This window comes from Kogia breviceps, chromosome 9 (assembly GCF_026419965.1).
Source record: "Kogia breviceps isolate mKogBre1 chromosome 9, mKogBre1 haplotype 1, whole genome shotgun sequence".
In the NCBI taxonomy this organism is placed as follows: domain Eukaryota; kingdom Metazoa; phylum Chordata; class Mammalia; order Artiodactyla; family Physeteridae; genus Kogia; species Kogia breviceps.
The window spans coordinates 40,550,478-40,567,518 of record NC_081318.1 but is presented as its reverse complement, the minus strand read 5'-3'; the positions used below and the strand labels follow the sequence as shown (position 1 = coordinate 40,567,518).

Sequence of the window (17,041 nt, the reverse complement as noted above, 5' to 3'; positions counted from 1 at the left end):
GACAACACAGCACCTGAGAAATCAATGTAAGTTGACTGGAAACTCTCAGGCATCTAGTAGGTGCTCAATAAATTTTAGCTGTTGCTATGAATAATTATCTCTGATTAGGATATTCTGGGAAGTGATTTTTATTCCCTTCAGTTTCTTGGATTTATTTTCAAAGCTGGTCCAGATAATTTGTGAAATATCTTCTAGTCTTGTGGTATGAAAAGTAGCTGGATGAGAGTGACTGTTCATTATATTTGGAAAACCATTTTGATTCCCAATACAGTTATTATTTTAAAAGAGTAATTGCTCACTATCCTATAATGCATTATAAATCACTGTGTAACTTCCACATTATTGACTGTTTGTTGATAAGTTACTTACATTATAGAATAGTCTAAAATTGGATCAAAAAACAGTTGCAGGATTTTAAAATCTAAAGTCAGTAAAACCCGGGTCCATATAGCTAGTCTAAAGTTAACGGGTCTAGATCTATAGTTATCTAGACATTAACTTCTTAAAAAATGTTAACAGAGGCCATTGGAATTGCTTGTGACAACTAGTCAAACATTAAGGAACATTAGTTGTTTTTGAAATTTTTTACTTGTTATGAAAAGTAGATCTCTCTGTTACCGTGGTTGCCTGTGTCTTGTTTATAATGATAGGTTTTCTTTTCCTGGCACATCAGTAACCAATAGCAAATCTACCCTTTTCAACATCAGCCCTACTTTAGTTGATAATTAATTAATAAATCACTGAAAATTGCATGTAAATAATTTTAGGCTTAGATGTTAGAGTGGATGAAGAAGCTTTGCACTGTCTCCCCCAAATATGTTTCTTTTTAAACAGAATATTATACTCCCAAATGTGTTGATACAAGTTAGTAGAATGAAGAAAAAGTGGTTTATATCAAAGTTTTTACGTGAAGAATTATCAGCAAATAGTGTTAGCAAAATGAAAGGAGCCCTAATTGTGGCATTAGGAGGCTTTGTTGCCAATTAATGTGATGCTTTGTAAACAAAGACTACTCTACAGTGATCTAGCTCAGAAGGCAGATATTTCTGATTAGAACTACATCCTGTTAGGGCTTAAATTTTAAAAGTAACACCTCATGAGTAACTCTAGTCTTTTGGCGTCTTATACGGAGAACCAGTCCAAGTGTATTACAGTGCCAGGAAGGGGGAACCTACGTTGGTGACACCAAAACAGAATGCCTGGAACCAAAACCCAATCCTTTGTATCAGATTGTCATCAGCAATGTGTACCTATGCTTTCTTTGTTTTCCCCTGCTTGGTGGGGAGGGGTGGGAGGGGCAGACAAAATTGCTGCCTTGAAATTTCTATGAATTGTGTTTTCAGACTACCAAAAATATTAGAAAATATTTGTTTCCACTTTGATTCTAACAATGCAGTCTCAGACAAATAGAAGAAACCCGAGGCTATCAGTAAGATTTTCCTTTTCCAGGAAAGGAAAATTTAAGTTAACATCGATCTGGTATCTGGATGTGGAACTACTTTCTGGGCATAAAAGAGATGGAAGGAATCACAAAGAGAACTATCAATATATTCGACTGCTTAAAAATGAAGAAGTTTCATATATCCAAAATATCATAAATACAATTAAATGCCAAACAGGAACCATATTTAACCACAACAGGCACAGGCACAGACAAATGAGAATATTTTTAATACTTAGTAAGTTTATATTCAAGAAAAAAGTCACTAAGTAGCAGATGATGGAAACACACAATTCACACTGGAAGAAAAACAACTGGCTGAATAACTATATCAGCAAAGCACATAAAGTTGCTAATATTAAAATAATGAAACTTAGAAACAACAATGAGATACTGTTTTTTCTTCTATGAAATTAGCAAAGAATTAAAATACTGGATATAAGGTGTACCTTTCAATGCTGCCATGGATTCCTTCAGTATAGTGAGGGCCAGGGCTCTGGTGTCAGATCACTGGGTCCAAAAATCCGGTTGTATGACTTTGGGGAAGTTATGTAACCTCTTTGTGCCTCAGGTTATCATCTGTAAATGGGTATAAAATAATACCTACTTTACATTGTTATGGATAAAGTTAAATGAGATAATACACGTAAAGCATTTAGCATGGTATCTGGCAGATAATAAGACTTCAACAAAAAAGGTAGCTGCTATCAGCTGCTATTAGAGTCTCATTCACTGCTCATAGAAGTTTAATCTACTAATTGTAATAAAACCAGAAAGCAATATGGCAATACTTAATCAAAAGCCTTAAAAATAATCAAGTATATTTTTAGGAAAGTGTTCCAAGAAAGTACTCTGATGTTCACAAACATTATGTGCAAAGATGGTCATAAAGATAAAATATTCCATATGACCTAAATACTCAAAATAGAAAAATGAATTTAACTTGATTATGGGGCATCTCTCTATGGTAGAATACAACATGGCTATCAAAAGTATGCTTTTTTAAAGAGGTTTTAATGATATTGCATATGCTTAAGAAATAACATTAACTTTAAAAGCAGAATATGAAATTATATTTACAATATCCAATTATGTGAATGTAGATATAAATTAAAGATGTAAATACAGAAAAATATAAGGAAACAACAAACATTTTAGTGTTATTTCTGGGCAGTGAGATTATAGGTATTTTCAAAAATATACACTTCTGTATTTACTTTTTCTACAGTGAGCCTGTATCACTTTTTCTACACTTAAGATGAAACCTGAATTCAGAGGAGATTTTAGATGGCATAGTGGAACATGTCATTTGCTCCTCATGAAATTTAAAATATGTTTTCAAAGCTATGTGAGGGGAACAAGAGGAAATGTATCAGTAAGAGACACACAAAAAATCACATTTATGTTGTGATCCAACAGATCCCTGTAATAGCTAACCTTAATCTCCACCCACAGATGAGTTTCTGTTTGTAACTATCATCAATCAGTTGATGAACAATGTTAGTGTGGGCCTACTGTGTGCCAGGCACTGGGCCATGCTAGACAGACCATGTTGAGCAAAGCAAATCCTGTCTTCATCCACCTGGAGCACTTGGTCACATAGGTATTTAGTAATTCCAGATAAAAGTCCCAACAAACAAACTCATATATTTAGAGATTTATAAATTTACCAAAGTTGTTCTTTAGTTAAAAGAAAAATAATAAGAAAATGCTAATATTTTTCCATTAGAAGAAATGTTTTTGAAAATCAAAAAGAAATAGTAAGATCCTCAACGTGTCTGAGTTGCTGGCACTGTAGACGTGGCTGGAGGAAAAGTCAGCACGGGAGGGAGTTACGTCTGAGCATCCAGGGTTGCCAGCTGTAGTCCAGGTCACAGAGAATGCCATTGTTTGTTCTGGGAAATGGCTACTTTTGTTCAGCAACTCCCCTATCCTGCCCCAGAGAGAGCAGACAAACAGTTCCAGTCCTGGTGTACTGATCCTTTGTAAAGTACCCTCATTCCTGCTTTTGTTGGCATTTCTACCTTTTAGTGACCTTGATAAAGATAATTAAGCAATGAAAGTTAACTCAGAGAAAGCAGATGCATGTGAAGTCATTTCCCAAAGTGGAAGAATGAGCTCCTTTTTCACTCTGCCCCATATTAAATACACACTCACATATGTGCATTTATATGTGTATGCACATATACATATATGCCTAGAAAATAATACAGATATACTTTCCTATCAATGAAAACTCTGAAGCACATTTAGATTTATTTAAGAAAGAAAATACGCTCTACTATTATTAAGAAGACATATAATTGGAGGGGGTCACAAATCTTTTCTAGAAATATTATGATTATAATCACAAGTAAAGTAGATTAGGAAGATTTGCTTGAAATAATAGTTCAACTACCCACAATTCAACTACCTGCAGTTTCACCTTTTAGAAAAACAGTCAAGAATGAGAAAATAATTAGAAAGCATTGGCAGAGTAGATATTGCGAAGTATCTGCCACTTCACTAATGCAGCATTCCTTAACGCCACTGGACCCCTACTCTCCTTGTTCTATACACATTTCTAACAAACTAAATGTGGTTATCACCTTCCAAGGCTTCTGCAGGTTAGAAATAGAAAGAGTCCTCCCTACTGCTTTGGTGTATTGATAGTGACATGAAATAACAATTGAAAGTAAGGAAAAAAAAAAGAAAACCATAGGGCTTCCCTGGTGGCGCAGTGGTTGAGAGTCCGCCTGCCGATGCAGGGGACACGAGTTCGTGCCCCGGTCTGGGAAGATCCCACATGCCGCGGAGCGGCTGGGCCCGTGAGCCATGGCTGCTGAGCCTGCGCGTCCGGAGCCTGTGCTCCGCAATGGGAGGGGCCACAGCAGTGAGAGGCCTGCGTACCACAAAAAAAAAAAAAAAAAAGAAAACCATACAATGTAGGTACAAATATTCAAAGAGCAAAGATGCCTGGGTTCATGTACTGTAGGGGCCAATAGTCCTCAGTGGGCCCTGAAGAAGCCACTACTTCACACTCTGTACAGAATATATTTTCACACGGATTGTGCTAAGTCTTTAAGCAATGGTTATATTTTATTCTGTATACTCAGTTGAAGTTGGAGTGGTTATCTTAGTATATTATCCATTTAAAAATATTTTAAAACAGGTGAGTTTAAAAGAGCAAGCTTTTGACTGTACCAAAAAATTCTCATTTAAAATAAAACCCAGAAAACTCATTTCAGGAGGTTCTAGAGAGCACACAAACACACATGCACGCGCGTGTGCACACACACACATTACTCACGATAATTAGCTGCAATTCAGGAAGATGTTTTCCTTTGTGACTCAGACTAGAGGAAGAAAACTGCTTTGGTTTTTTAAAAGCGGTTTTGAAAATATCCACAGGGAATAAGCAATACATTTCTCTAAACTCCAGAGATCAATGTAATTACTTCGAAAAGCAGATCAATGTGGTTCGACTTTTGAATACCTAATATAAATACCACCCATTCCTCCCAGAAGAGATTCATTTTCACTGCATTTCATAGAACACATTTTTCCCATTCTACAAAGCTCAAACTGCTTTCCGAATATTTTATTACATACAGGGTTGAACCTGACACTCTGAATTTTCTTGGAGTGATAGTAACTTAGTAAAAGTTCATCTGGAGATTTTAGAGTGAAACCTACAACGGCTGATCTTCAAGATACAAGCTATAGCAGGGGTCTCCCAACCTCCCACACACCCCGCGGGCCACACAGCAGGAGGTGAGTGGCAGGCAAGCTAAATGCCGCTCCCCATCGCTTGCATTATCCCCTGAACCATTCCCCACTACCCCATCCGTGGAAAAATTGTCTTCTACGAAACTGGTCCCTGGTGCCAAAAAGGTTGGGGACCTCTGAGCCATAGGAAGCTGAAAACAAAGTTTTTGAACATCAAGAACTTGTCAACCAACTGGGGTTTCTTACTACTAGACAGATTCAGGTCTCTAATTCATCCTCACCAGTGCGATGCAGTAATTTGGGGTGTGCCAGTGTGCCCTAGGAATGTTTGTTTTAACCAGCTCTCCTGGTGGTAGGTGGCTTACTCTTGGAGAATCCCTGTTGAGAGGTATCCCCAAGACTATTTGAACTACTTTTCCATACCTCTCTGACTGTCTCTCAGTCTGTTTTCTTTATCAGACACATTGGAATTCTTTATAAGATGGTTACCTCTTTCCAAGTTTAAAATTATCCTCTCCGTTTCTTTTGATCTTACTAAATCAAATGTATTCATCCATTTGATAGCTTTTTCTGTTCTTGAGTACACCACTTAGCGCGAAAGGTGGTAATTACAGGTTCTCCTGAAAATGCAAAATGATTTGAATGCTACTTTAGGTAGGGATTTGAAAACCGGACTTTTCAAAAAAAAAAAAAAAAAACCGGACGTTTCTGTCCAACATTTCAAAAAGATATGGACTCCCTATAATTTCCTTACAGCATCTTTAAATCCTAAGCATTTAGCAAATGTATATTTAATCAAATATTGTAAATTATTTATTATTTCTGGAACATTCAGTTTAGGGTAAAATTTCTTTAATATTTAGACTGGCATTTCATCATTTTGTATATGATACATGTATATTTTATGGCACACTGGGCTCCTCTGTATAGTTGGTATGTTCAACACATGTACAATTTTGTGTATTATGTAGTTATGCCTACTTTGTGGGACATAGGGCAGAGTGTTAACCTTTTGAACTATTACCAAAGTTAACAGTTGAGTCTGCATTTGTGATAAGATGATGGTCAGAGAGATTGTCTGCTCTGCACTTGGTCAGCGTTATAACTCTCAGCATGTTCCTTCTCCTTAGTGACAGTTTGTTGCGTGACGTAGGCATGCAGTGGTTTTAAAGATGGGCTGCCTTTGTAAGGGATGCAGGGAAATTACTGCTTTAAAAGACAAATGACACCAGGCAGAAAACTTAATCTTGTGCTGAAGATGAAGCCACAAACAAATGATAGTGTAGCATTTCCTGTGTTGATTTCATGAATAAAGTAGAAGCCAAATTGTCCTTATTCCACCCAAAATTGTAAATTAGGAGTGCATTTTGGTACCTACTCCCCAAATTATGCTTTAATTTAAAAAACACCTAAATGGAAAATATATTACAAATATGATACTATACACAAATACAAAATAAATATAAAAATATATTAAAAATAAATATGATATTATAAAGAAAGGGGGTGCCTCTCTGCCCTTTCTTCCCTCCTGTTTGTGAATCATCATCATCTCCCAAATTGTCTCAATTAACTGCCACCCATAAGCATGACTGTTGTCACAGATGGGTACTTTTAAAAATAGATAACAATCCATTTACACATGCCCCAAAAGGAGAAAACATTATTCATTGAATTAGAAGGACTGCCTATGAAAGCAGAGCAGAATTTTTAGTATTGGAAAAGAAAAGATGGATAGTCCTCCAACAGAGTACCACTTGGAATGTGTCTGTTCCTTCTGGTTGTGCTATATGGTAAGAGCATAGTCCACTCCAGCAAAAATCTTCCATCTGTGCTGGGACATCTAGGTCTGACCTCTCTGCCACATTAGCAACTGGCTGGTTAGAGTAAGTCATGCAACATTTCTCAAAATGTATGTCCACAGAACTCTACTTACTCTGAATGTTCAGAAGTGTACTTGACAAAATTGGTGTCATGGTCAGGTAACTATTGGAACCATTGTGTTCAATGATGTCTGCAATGTTCTTAGTGTAGGATATCTCAGAATATTTCAATTTTCCTTTTTTCATTGAGTAGCTCTTGAAACAAATGTTTCTAGAAATTTGCTTTAGAAAATGTTGGTTTCATGGGTTATTTTAACTTAGAAGTATTTTGTGCACATACACACATACGATGTGCATGCATATGTTACACATGAATTTAGAACAACTGAACCATTGTTCTCTGTGCTCTGTAATTAACTACATAGTTTACTGTTAATTTGAGGATAATGACATTTTAACTACCCATTATAAAATGGAAATAATCATTGCATGGTGAAACCTTGAGTTAGGAATTGCTAAACAGCACATCAGCTCTGTCCTGAAGACCTTGGCGGAGTGGGAGCTGTGAAAATTAAAAGGGAAATTTCATGAAAATGGAGTTGGGAAGCCAGAAGGGGGAGCTCTCATGCACCTACCACTTGTATCAGTACAGATCCCAATAGGGAGAGATACACCTTCTTAGATCTCTGGCAGAAAGTGACATTACTATCGCCAGCAGGAAGAAGAAAGGTTTTCTCCTTGCCTGGCAACAGCTCAGCCAATAAAAAACCACTATACTTTGAACTCCCAGTTCCCTCCAATGAACTTTTTGTTTATAACAGCCTCTCCCACTTCCCCTTCTCCTCTCCCTTGCTAAACCTGACATGCATATGGTTCGCCATAAATGCGTGTCTAGGATTGCAATTCTTTGCTGCTCCCAAGTAAACCCTGTTTTGCTGGTAAAATAACTGGCTCTTTTATAATGTTTTAGGTTAACAGCAGAAACAGGGGAAGAGATAGCTTCAATGTAATGTGAAGAGGTTTTTGAACTACTGCTACAGAATGCTCTGGAACTCCGTAAGACTGGGTTTTTAAGTCATTCAATGGACTATGGGTCTTGGAGGAGACAGTGTTTGAGCTGAGTATTGAAGAATAAACAGTAATTGAAAGAATTGGAGTCAGGTGGGGCACGTGAGCCTGAGGCATAGAAGATCATGTGGTATAATAGGTGGGAAGTTTGTTTCATTAAGAAGGAAAAGGGTAAGATGAAAGTGCAGGTAGGGAAAGGCCAGACCATGAAAGGAGTTTGAGCACAGTGGTTCTTTTTTTTTTTTTTTTATGACTGACATTTAAAAACAAACAAACAAAAAGCAACTTTGTATGTATTTTAGTGGAAAATAGGAGAGTCTCTCAGGGACTGCTAGCCAGATGTGAGTTTTAATCAATTCTTTTGAAAATTTGTAGCAAATAATGAAACCCTGGAGCTATTTATCCCTTTAGAAATGAGCACAGCTATTTATTTGACAATTTCCACATGAAAAGCTTAATTTTTAGAAGCATATTATTTTTAAAAAATCACTGCACATAGAATACTTTATACTGATGTTTATATCCACTTGGACCTTGCAATTCTGAATTTAGTGTTAATAGCTACGCTGACGATTGCTTCACTTTTTTTCCAGATAAACCTCTGATGCTGGGGAGGACTCTTTATGAAAGGTAGTGTGCGTGTGTGTTTGGGGTGGGGAGGGTAGGTGGCTAGCTTATAAAATCTTGCTTAAAATAGCAGATAAATTTCAGTTCTAACTGAAGATCACCTAACCAAAAATGAACCTATGGTCAGCCATTTTCCATCCATAAACATGCCAGAGATTCTAGGATAGATGGAGAGGTTGGCATTTCTGGCTTGAGTGAGGAAAATAACAAGGCTAAAGTATTGAGGACACAACGTTCTGTAAGAACAATTGCATTCTACAAGGTCACCGTGCTCAAGGACGTCGTTAAATAGCTATTGCTTTATTTCAGTAAGGTCTCTGGCTCTTACTTGACTCCAGTTTTTTAAAAACAGTTTTGTCTCCAAAACAACAGCATTGACTGTCGTTTTGCTAAACTATAGCCACCAGAGTGCCTAAGGGTGAATGTCAGCTTGGCATTCCCTGGAGGTGGATATTTATATATATATATATGTATGAATTTTTTAAGTTAAGTTTTCAAGTTTAATCACCATCCTATCTCTGTTGATTTAAATGAATAAAATGTCACCTTATTTATAGGATCATACTGTTTCAAAATGTTTTAATCTAACATAAATGAGCCTTTGTAAGCCAAATGATTTTTCAGCCTACATAGATAGATCTTATTCAAAGAAACCTGCAACTTAGACATTATTATCATCCTCACTTTATAGGTGAAAAAGCTGAGGACCAGCAGGTCCCAGACCCTTGGGCGGTGGAACACAGGAGGTAAACACTTCCTGTGACAAAGGTTTTGGGTTACTAATCCAGGGCTTTTTTCACCATTGCAATGGTCTCTGAATCTACACTCTGCTAGGACTTTTTTCTCCTGGATTGGAAAGGCTTCCTTTGTCTTAGTTTACACAGTAACAGCTTAGAAGATATCACTTTATTTTAAAACTTTATAAAATCTGCCTAACAACATTATAGCACATTTATTTAATATATAGGGGTGGGGAAGGGTTTTAATGCCAATGTGGAGACCCACTCAGATGTCCACAATTGATATGATGATTATTTTAGTAAAGACATTTTAGATCTAACAGATGCAGAAAGAAGCCTTCCTTTACCATGAAAAGCAGAAACTTCTGGGAGTCAGGCTGCCAAGAATCCCCTACCCCGGGAGCTTTATGGACATGAAGAAAAAAATCTGAAAAGATCACTGCCATTTGCATAAACAGACATTATCACAAACTTTCTTATCTCCCGTTTGTTCCCCTAGAAAACCATTTGTTCATTTCATAGAATATTTTTCTCTCCTTCCCCTCTTCCCCTGCCATTACAATAGTTAGGTATATAAACTCCCATTTTTAGCTGTTTAGAGAGCCACTTTTTGGTGCATTCCTTGTTAAGCTATAAGTTTGTTTAATTTGCAGACCCCCAGTACAAAACCTAAGAGGGTAGAGGAAAATATTTCCACCCCTACACCGTTAGCTCAAATCAGATTGTTCTTTTTTTTTTTACTGTGGTAAAAAACACATAAATCGGATTCTTATCTTTTTATATATTTAAATCCAGTCTTGACATTTTTCTAGAATTTGCAGTAGATCTGTACCTTTTTAGATATATGTAATCATTCATTTAGATACAATTCATTGAGCACTACCCGGTGCCAGTAAGTGGGATAAGTTGTTTCATATTTTAGCCCATTCAATTTTCCCAAATCTTTAAGGTAGATGATAGCTCCCTAATGGCATGGTACCAATGAAATATGGAATGCACAGTTAGCCCTCAGGAAGGCAACCATGCACCAGCAGTGTATTTAATATTAGATAGAAGGTCCACATGCATATAATAAGATAGTGTAATTCTCCCATTTTACCCCTCCCCAGTTGGGTTTGTGTTTGGGCTTTACAAACCAAAAAAGCAAAACTTTGAAAATAGTTCCATTAAGGAATCATAAAGTAAAGCTCATGAATCAAAATCTGGAGAGGTGAAATGATTCAGCTGGGAAGAATCCTTGTGGTCCTCAGGTGCCGTGAGAAACAGGACCAACTCTTCTGGATGTGGGATGCAGTAAAAAGGGCACAGGTTTTGAATAAGATCAAACTGACTTTGAACCTCAACTCTTTTACCAACTTGCTGTGTGACCCTAGGCAAATACTGATCTCCTTGAGTCTCAGTTTCCTCATCCGTAACATGGGGATAATATCCTTTTCAAAGAGTTGCTAGAAGGAATAAATGAGGTAACGTGGTTAACATATCCACAGGAGGATGATACTCACCAAATTCAGGGTGGCACCTTTTCAGGGAAGGAGGGAGGGAGAGGAAAAGGACTCAGGAGGGGAGCAAAAGGAGCTTCTGTTTTAGCTGGAATATTTTGTATCTTTTATACAAACGCATAAAGATCTGAGCCAAGGAGAATACAATAATGGCATTTGTTAATCTGGAGACAGTGCTTGTTAAATTATTTTCTGTACTTTTATTTTAAATTTCTAATTAAATTTTATAGTGTCTGGCATATAGGACACACTAAATATGGATTCAGATCCTTTTCCACAGCCCTTGTCAGAAGGACGAAGTCCCTATTGTGATGAATTTAGTTGTGGCCCAAGGAAACAAACCCTTCTGTGATCCTGAGCTGTAGTGGAGTGTGCCCTGGGGAGCTGGGCACCCACCTTCCACAATGGAGTTCAACAGACAAGTTCACCCTCCTGGTGCAGCCTGGATGAACACAAGCATCCTTATACTGTCTTCTTTAGCTTTACCACTCAGTGCAGAGACATGGTGTTTTATGTGGTCTACATTCTACAGCCAGATTACATTTTCCATATGGGATTCTCTATCAAGGAAAGCTGTTTACATTTTACTTTACTGTAGCATGCAGCTCCTGCCAACGCATGTGTCACCATGATTTCCATACTGGAGCCTTTCCTTAACCACAATGATGTTTATTTAGTCTGTACAATTTGTTTAGATTCTCCTCATGGAAATTCGAGATTTAAGGTTATGAAAATAACTCTTACAGAGCTCCTAAATGTGGTCAATTCCACATGAAAGTGGGTTTTCCTGAAGCTTATTGTAAACCAAGCGATTACCATGTACAGAAGGGCAACTGAACTTAGAGATGACATTGACCCATCTTTATGTTGCCACAAATATTCACATAGCACACAACACAAGGTAGCTCAACGCAGAGGGTTTTCAGCCTCTGAAAGAACTCAGGGCTGTTCAGCTGTCTAGTTCTTTTTTGATCTCCTAGCTTCCCATCTCTGTGCCCTCCCACTCTCCCTTCACCTTGACTCCGAGAATGGAGAAGGGAATGTTCTGAAGACAGAAATTAAATGACTTAAGCCCATCCTAGCACGCGTAGGGACAGGCTCCCCCATCATTTCTATTCTATAGAAAAAGGCTCATTGTTCACACAAGCGGGATTTTGTGAGCAGTATTCTTCCACTGCCAGAGAAAGAGAAAAATAGTTCTTTTTCTTTTCTCTCTAATTTTTTTTTTTTTTTTGGCAGAATTGATGCAGGGGACACGTGGCTGTCAGCTCACTCGGGGTATGCACAGAGGAATTTCAGAATGTTTTAGACGTTATAAAATTGCAAGTTAACAGCTGGCAGAGGTATTTACGGAAATTAGACAGTCTTTCAAATCATTTATCAGAGCGCTTACAATTCCCGTTGCAAGGCAGGTGAAATAATAACGGATATTTGGGACTTGAATCATATTCAATGCAGGAAAGAGAAAGCTATCTGCATCCAAATTACCTGAAGAAAAGGAAGAACCATAATTGCCTGGGCAGTTACTGCTGCTGCCACCAGCTTTAACACGATGCCTAGCAGCTGCCAAGGGAGAAGGCGAGAGCTAAAGCTCATCGTCATTAAACAAAACCTTCCTCTCGAATCCACATACCAGCCCTGCGACTCCCAGGCTGTTTGAAACCAGACGTCAAGAAACAATCCGCAACCTTAAATGCGGCTTCCTTTAAGAGAGAATTGAGAAAACCCTTGTTATAAAACTCTGCTCTCTTCCTTGAAAATTATTCCCTTGGTGTTTTAACATAATAAAACGGCAATATCCTTTTAAGCCAGAAAGCAGTCTCCCCAAAGTAATTACTGCCCATCAAGGATAACTAACTATGTTGTAGGAAATCAAGGTAGGGAGAAAATCAAGGGAAGGAGAAAGCTATTTTCTCAGTTAAAGTGAATGTGAATGGCAGCACCTTTACGGTATTTGGTTATGGCAGTGTAGCTCAGCTGGGAGGAAAGAAAACACCTACATACCTGAATCCCATTAATTTTACAATAGTGTTTCCACTGAGACAGTGCAGTTCTTAACTGTCCTTTCTGCGAACACCAGTACAGTTATTCATAGAGTACTTTGTAAAATAATCCAGGTACAGGATATACACACAAAACAAAAACGACTAGTTAGGTTGGGAACTTGGTACCACCAGAAAACCCAGCACAGAGCAGTTATTTCCATGTGATAGTTTAAATGATGTGATCATTTAACTCAGTGGAAGAGTTGTTTATCCTCTGTCCTCTAATGTGGTTGTCTTAGAAAGACTTTCACTTTTAAAGGCAATAACATTTAATTAAGACAGCAAATTAGAAAAGAAAGAATGATCACAAAACCAAAATTCCAGGCGAAATACCTCCTTGACTCTCTTCTGCCCTCTGCTGGGTACTGTGTGTATCCTCTTTGCCGGGGGGCGGGGCGGGGGTGGGAGCATGTGTATTTTCCCACCTCGGTTCTTCCTAAAAGACAGTGTTGAGGTAGGTGGGTCTGGATGTGACAAATATTTCTATTCTGGTGGATCTTGTAGGTAAGTGTCTCGAGAGTGAGTCAGGTGTTTATTTTCTGTTTCTATTTTTAAAATTATGATAAAATATACATAACACAAAATTTACCATTTTAACCAGTATACAGTTCAGTGGCACTAAGTACATTCCCATCATTTTGAAACCATCACCACCATCCATCACCAGAACTTTTTTCATCTTGCAAAACTGAAATTCTATACCCGTTAAACACTAACTCCCCATTTCCCTACCACCACCACCCTCCCTGGAACCCCTGGCAACCACTATTTTATTTTACTTTTCATTTTTAAAATACATTTATTTATTTAATTTTGGCTACATTGGGTCTTCGTTGCTGCGCTTGGGCCCTCTCCAGTTGCTGTGAGTGGGGCGTTGCAGAGCACGGGCTCTAGAGCGCAAGCTCAGAGGCCATGGCTCACGGGCCCAGAGGCTCTGCAGCATGTGGGATCTTCCCGGACCAGGGCTCGAACCTGCATCCCCTGCATTGGCAGGCGGACTCTCAACCACTATGCCACGAGGGAAGCCCAGCAACCACTATTTTAAATACATTCTGTCTCTATGAATTTGATTACTCTAAATACCTCATATAGTGTTTGTCCATTAGTAATCAGGTGTTAATTTTTATTACGTATAAAGAAATAGTAAAAGTATATATAAGTAACAGTGAGGGGAGATGAAACAGAGTATATAATTAGTACATAGTTGAGGAGCAAGGGAAGGAGACAGGCAGTCAACATAAACAAAGTGGCAAATAGATAGAAGAGCGGTGTAGCAACTCCTGGCAGGTGCTTCACTGCTACGACCCTGTGGTTCAAAATAAAGCCCAAATAAGGAAACTGCACAAAGGACCACAGCTAATAGGTGGCAGAGCTTGGTTTGAGTCTAGGATTAACAGATTCCAAAGTTTCACTGCATTGATATTTTTAATCAACCCATGTCCTCCAGTGCAGTTCCTCACCTTTTATGACACTAAGAAATTCCCCAGGGGTAAAGAACATGCTCTTTCCTCACTGTTCTCTCATGGGTGCAGTCACCTAACATTTCATTGAATATGTTTGACCTCGAGACCTTGAATCCCAAGTGTCTCTCATTATCTCACTTTTTGTCTGAAACACTATAATGGAAGGGTGGCTGCTGACTTAGATTGTGGGCTCACTCGAGTCTCCAGGATATCGACAGTCATTGTCATGTGGGTCCACGCCATTTTGGAAAGATTCTTTAAAGGTGCTCGAGCGGTTTCTAAACTGGAGGTCTGCAGAATTGACAACAGAATTAGCTGAGACAAACTGAATCTACAGGAGCTTCCTTTTATTAAACACAGGTATAGCCAACGACCAAACAACAAAAAGAAAACCAATTTCGCTGTGCTTCCAGGGTTGACGAGCAGCACACCTTGTCGCATGTTGGAGCACTGGAGATGTTGCATAGATTCTGCGGCTGCCACTTCCTTGCTCAGCTCAGAGGCCCTCAGAATGGGACTCTAGGCATCTGGATCCTGTGCTTGGGGTTTTCTCCCTGCAAGGGCTTGAGTTCCCACTTAATGTCACAGAGTCTTTACTATCTACTGCATTTCTAAAACTCTAGTTGTTGGTGTTCCTGTTTGCTCTTGACAAGTCTGTGCAATTGCCGGAGAGGTGAAGTTCTCATCCTGTAAATCTACTAGCTGTTTAAAAACAAGCAAATAGACTATCCTTCTCATTGTTGGTGCTGGCAGTGTTGGGGGAAATTTCTAGTTCTATCAGATTTTCATGGAAAGAGATAAGTTCTGATCTGGAAGAGTATTTCCCAGACACTGCTCCCTGGTGGGCCCTTACTCTGTGGTGGCTTCCCAGGCAGGACTGTCAGTGCCATTAGATTCAGGACTAGAGAAGAGCATATTAACTAGATTTAGGACTGTTCTTTGCTGCTCCTACCAGAGTTTATTTTGGTGTTTAACAATTTTATGCTTACTGATGACATTTACAACTGAGTTGTAGTTTCTTAATAAATGGTTAGTGGTTGAATAAACCATTAGAGAGGACTTTAGTTAAAATATTTAAAGCAATATTTCTCAGAATATGATCAACTCTCACCCATATATATATGACAATAAACTGGCTCATAAGAATCAAAGATGAGTTACAGAGAACATTTTTTTTTTTGAGGTACGCGGGCCTCTCACTGTTTTGTGGCCTTTCCCGTTGCAGAGCACAGGCTCCGGACACACAGGCTCAGCGGCCATGGCTCACGGGCCCAGCCGCTCCACGGCACGTGGGATCTTCCCATACCGGGGCACAAACCCGTGTCCCCTGCATCGGCAGGCGGACTCTCAACCACTGCGCCACCAGGGAAGCCCACAGAGAACATTTTTATTTTAAATTAGATTTGTAGGCATAACATTTATCTTCCCACTCCAGTTTACTAAGACCAGAGAGTACATTATAATTAATATGTAATAGGGAGCTACCTCTAATATAAGCTGAGAAGTGTCTTTATTTGGTCTTGGTAGGACCTCCTGGAGTGGTCTTCCTCAGATGGACATCGGTTTTCATTGGTCCTTACTGAGCTGGTCAAGTGAACGCCCCACTTGTTTCTACTCTGTTGATGAAGCTGCCCACCTCGGGAACAGTGCCTGTATCTTTAGCTCCATCAGCACGACACTTGGCTTCATCAGCACAGCACCTAGACAGCTGCAGCTGACTTTCTATCTCAACCTTCTGAAAAGCATAGCAAGTGGTTCAGAGCCCCAGCTCTGGCCTCCCACAGAAAGGCATTCAGACCCCAACTCGCCCTCTCACTGGCTCAAGGACCTTTGCCAAACGACTTCCCTCTCAGGGGGGTTGGGAACACCCAACGAGGTGATGCTCTAAAGCCCTAGCTCAGTTCCCATACCAAATGCTCACTTTGTGCATAGTAGCTCTCATTGGACTTCTGAAAGGTGGCTGGGTTTCCAGGTTGGGGCTCTTGCTTTTGGCTCCATCCCTCATTCTTATTTTCATCTTTCTTTTTAAAACCACTCTTTTTATGAGTGAGGCCCTGCCACTCTTTTCCTTTGTAATCCAATTCTAGGCTGAACAATGGCTTGACTTTCCGGAGACATATTCACTGATTACCACATTTTCAGTTATCATCTTCCTGGATACTTGAGACTTTCCAGAATACAATGATCTTTTAAAATGACTGAGATAGTCTCTAAAGCAGCAACATTGGACTGCTTGGGTCCCCACTCCAGCTCTGCCTTTTAAAGTCAGGATGAGTTTAAGAAAGTCCCTTCTCTTCTGTGTGCCTTAGTTTACTCATCTGTAAAATGGGAACTAACAGTGCTTCACAGGTACCGTTGAGGATCTGACAACGAGATACATGTAAATCGCTTAAAACAGTACCTGGCTCCGTGACTAAACAGGACCATAATTGTTAATGCCTTTTCTAAACACAAAGTTCCAATATTGGGTTGATTGGTAATGAGATTTGTGGAGGACACAGAAGGAAGTAGGGGTAGAAAACAGGGAAAGAATAGAGGCAAATGAGGCCCCAGGGAGGGACCAAGTAGAGTGTGACACAACAGGGATAACATGTCATCCCCAGCCTGGGTCTGATGCATTCATAAAT

The 17,041-nt window shown here is 39.1% G+C and overlaps 1 protein-coding gene across 3 annotated transcripts in view; it reads right to left on the bottom strand.

The window, feature by feature from the left end:
- The window catches only part of ELMO1 (engulfment and cell motility 1), an 803,227-nt gene that overhangs the window by 621,603 nt on the left and 164,583 nt on the right, over positions 1 to 17,041 (bottom strand). For all 3 annotated transcript variants that reach the window (XM_067042328.1, XM_067042327.1, XM_067042330.1), the window contains one exon: positions 1,891 to 2,020. The gene's annotated coding sequence lies outside the window, so the exon portion shown is untranslated. The remainder of the gene's footprint in view (positions 1 to 1,890; positions 2,021 to 17,041) is intronic.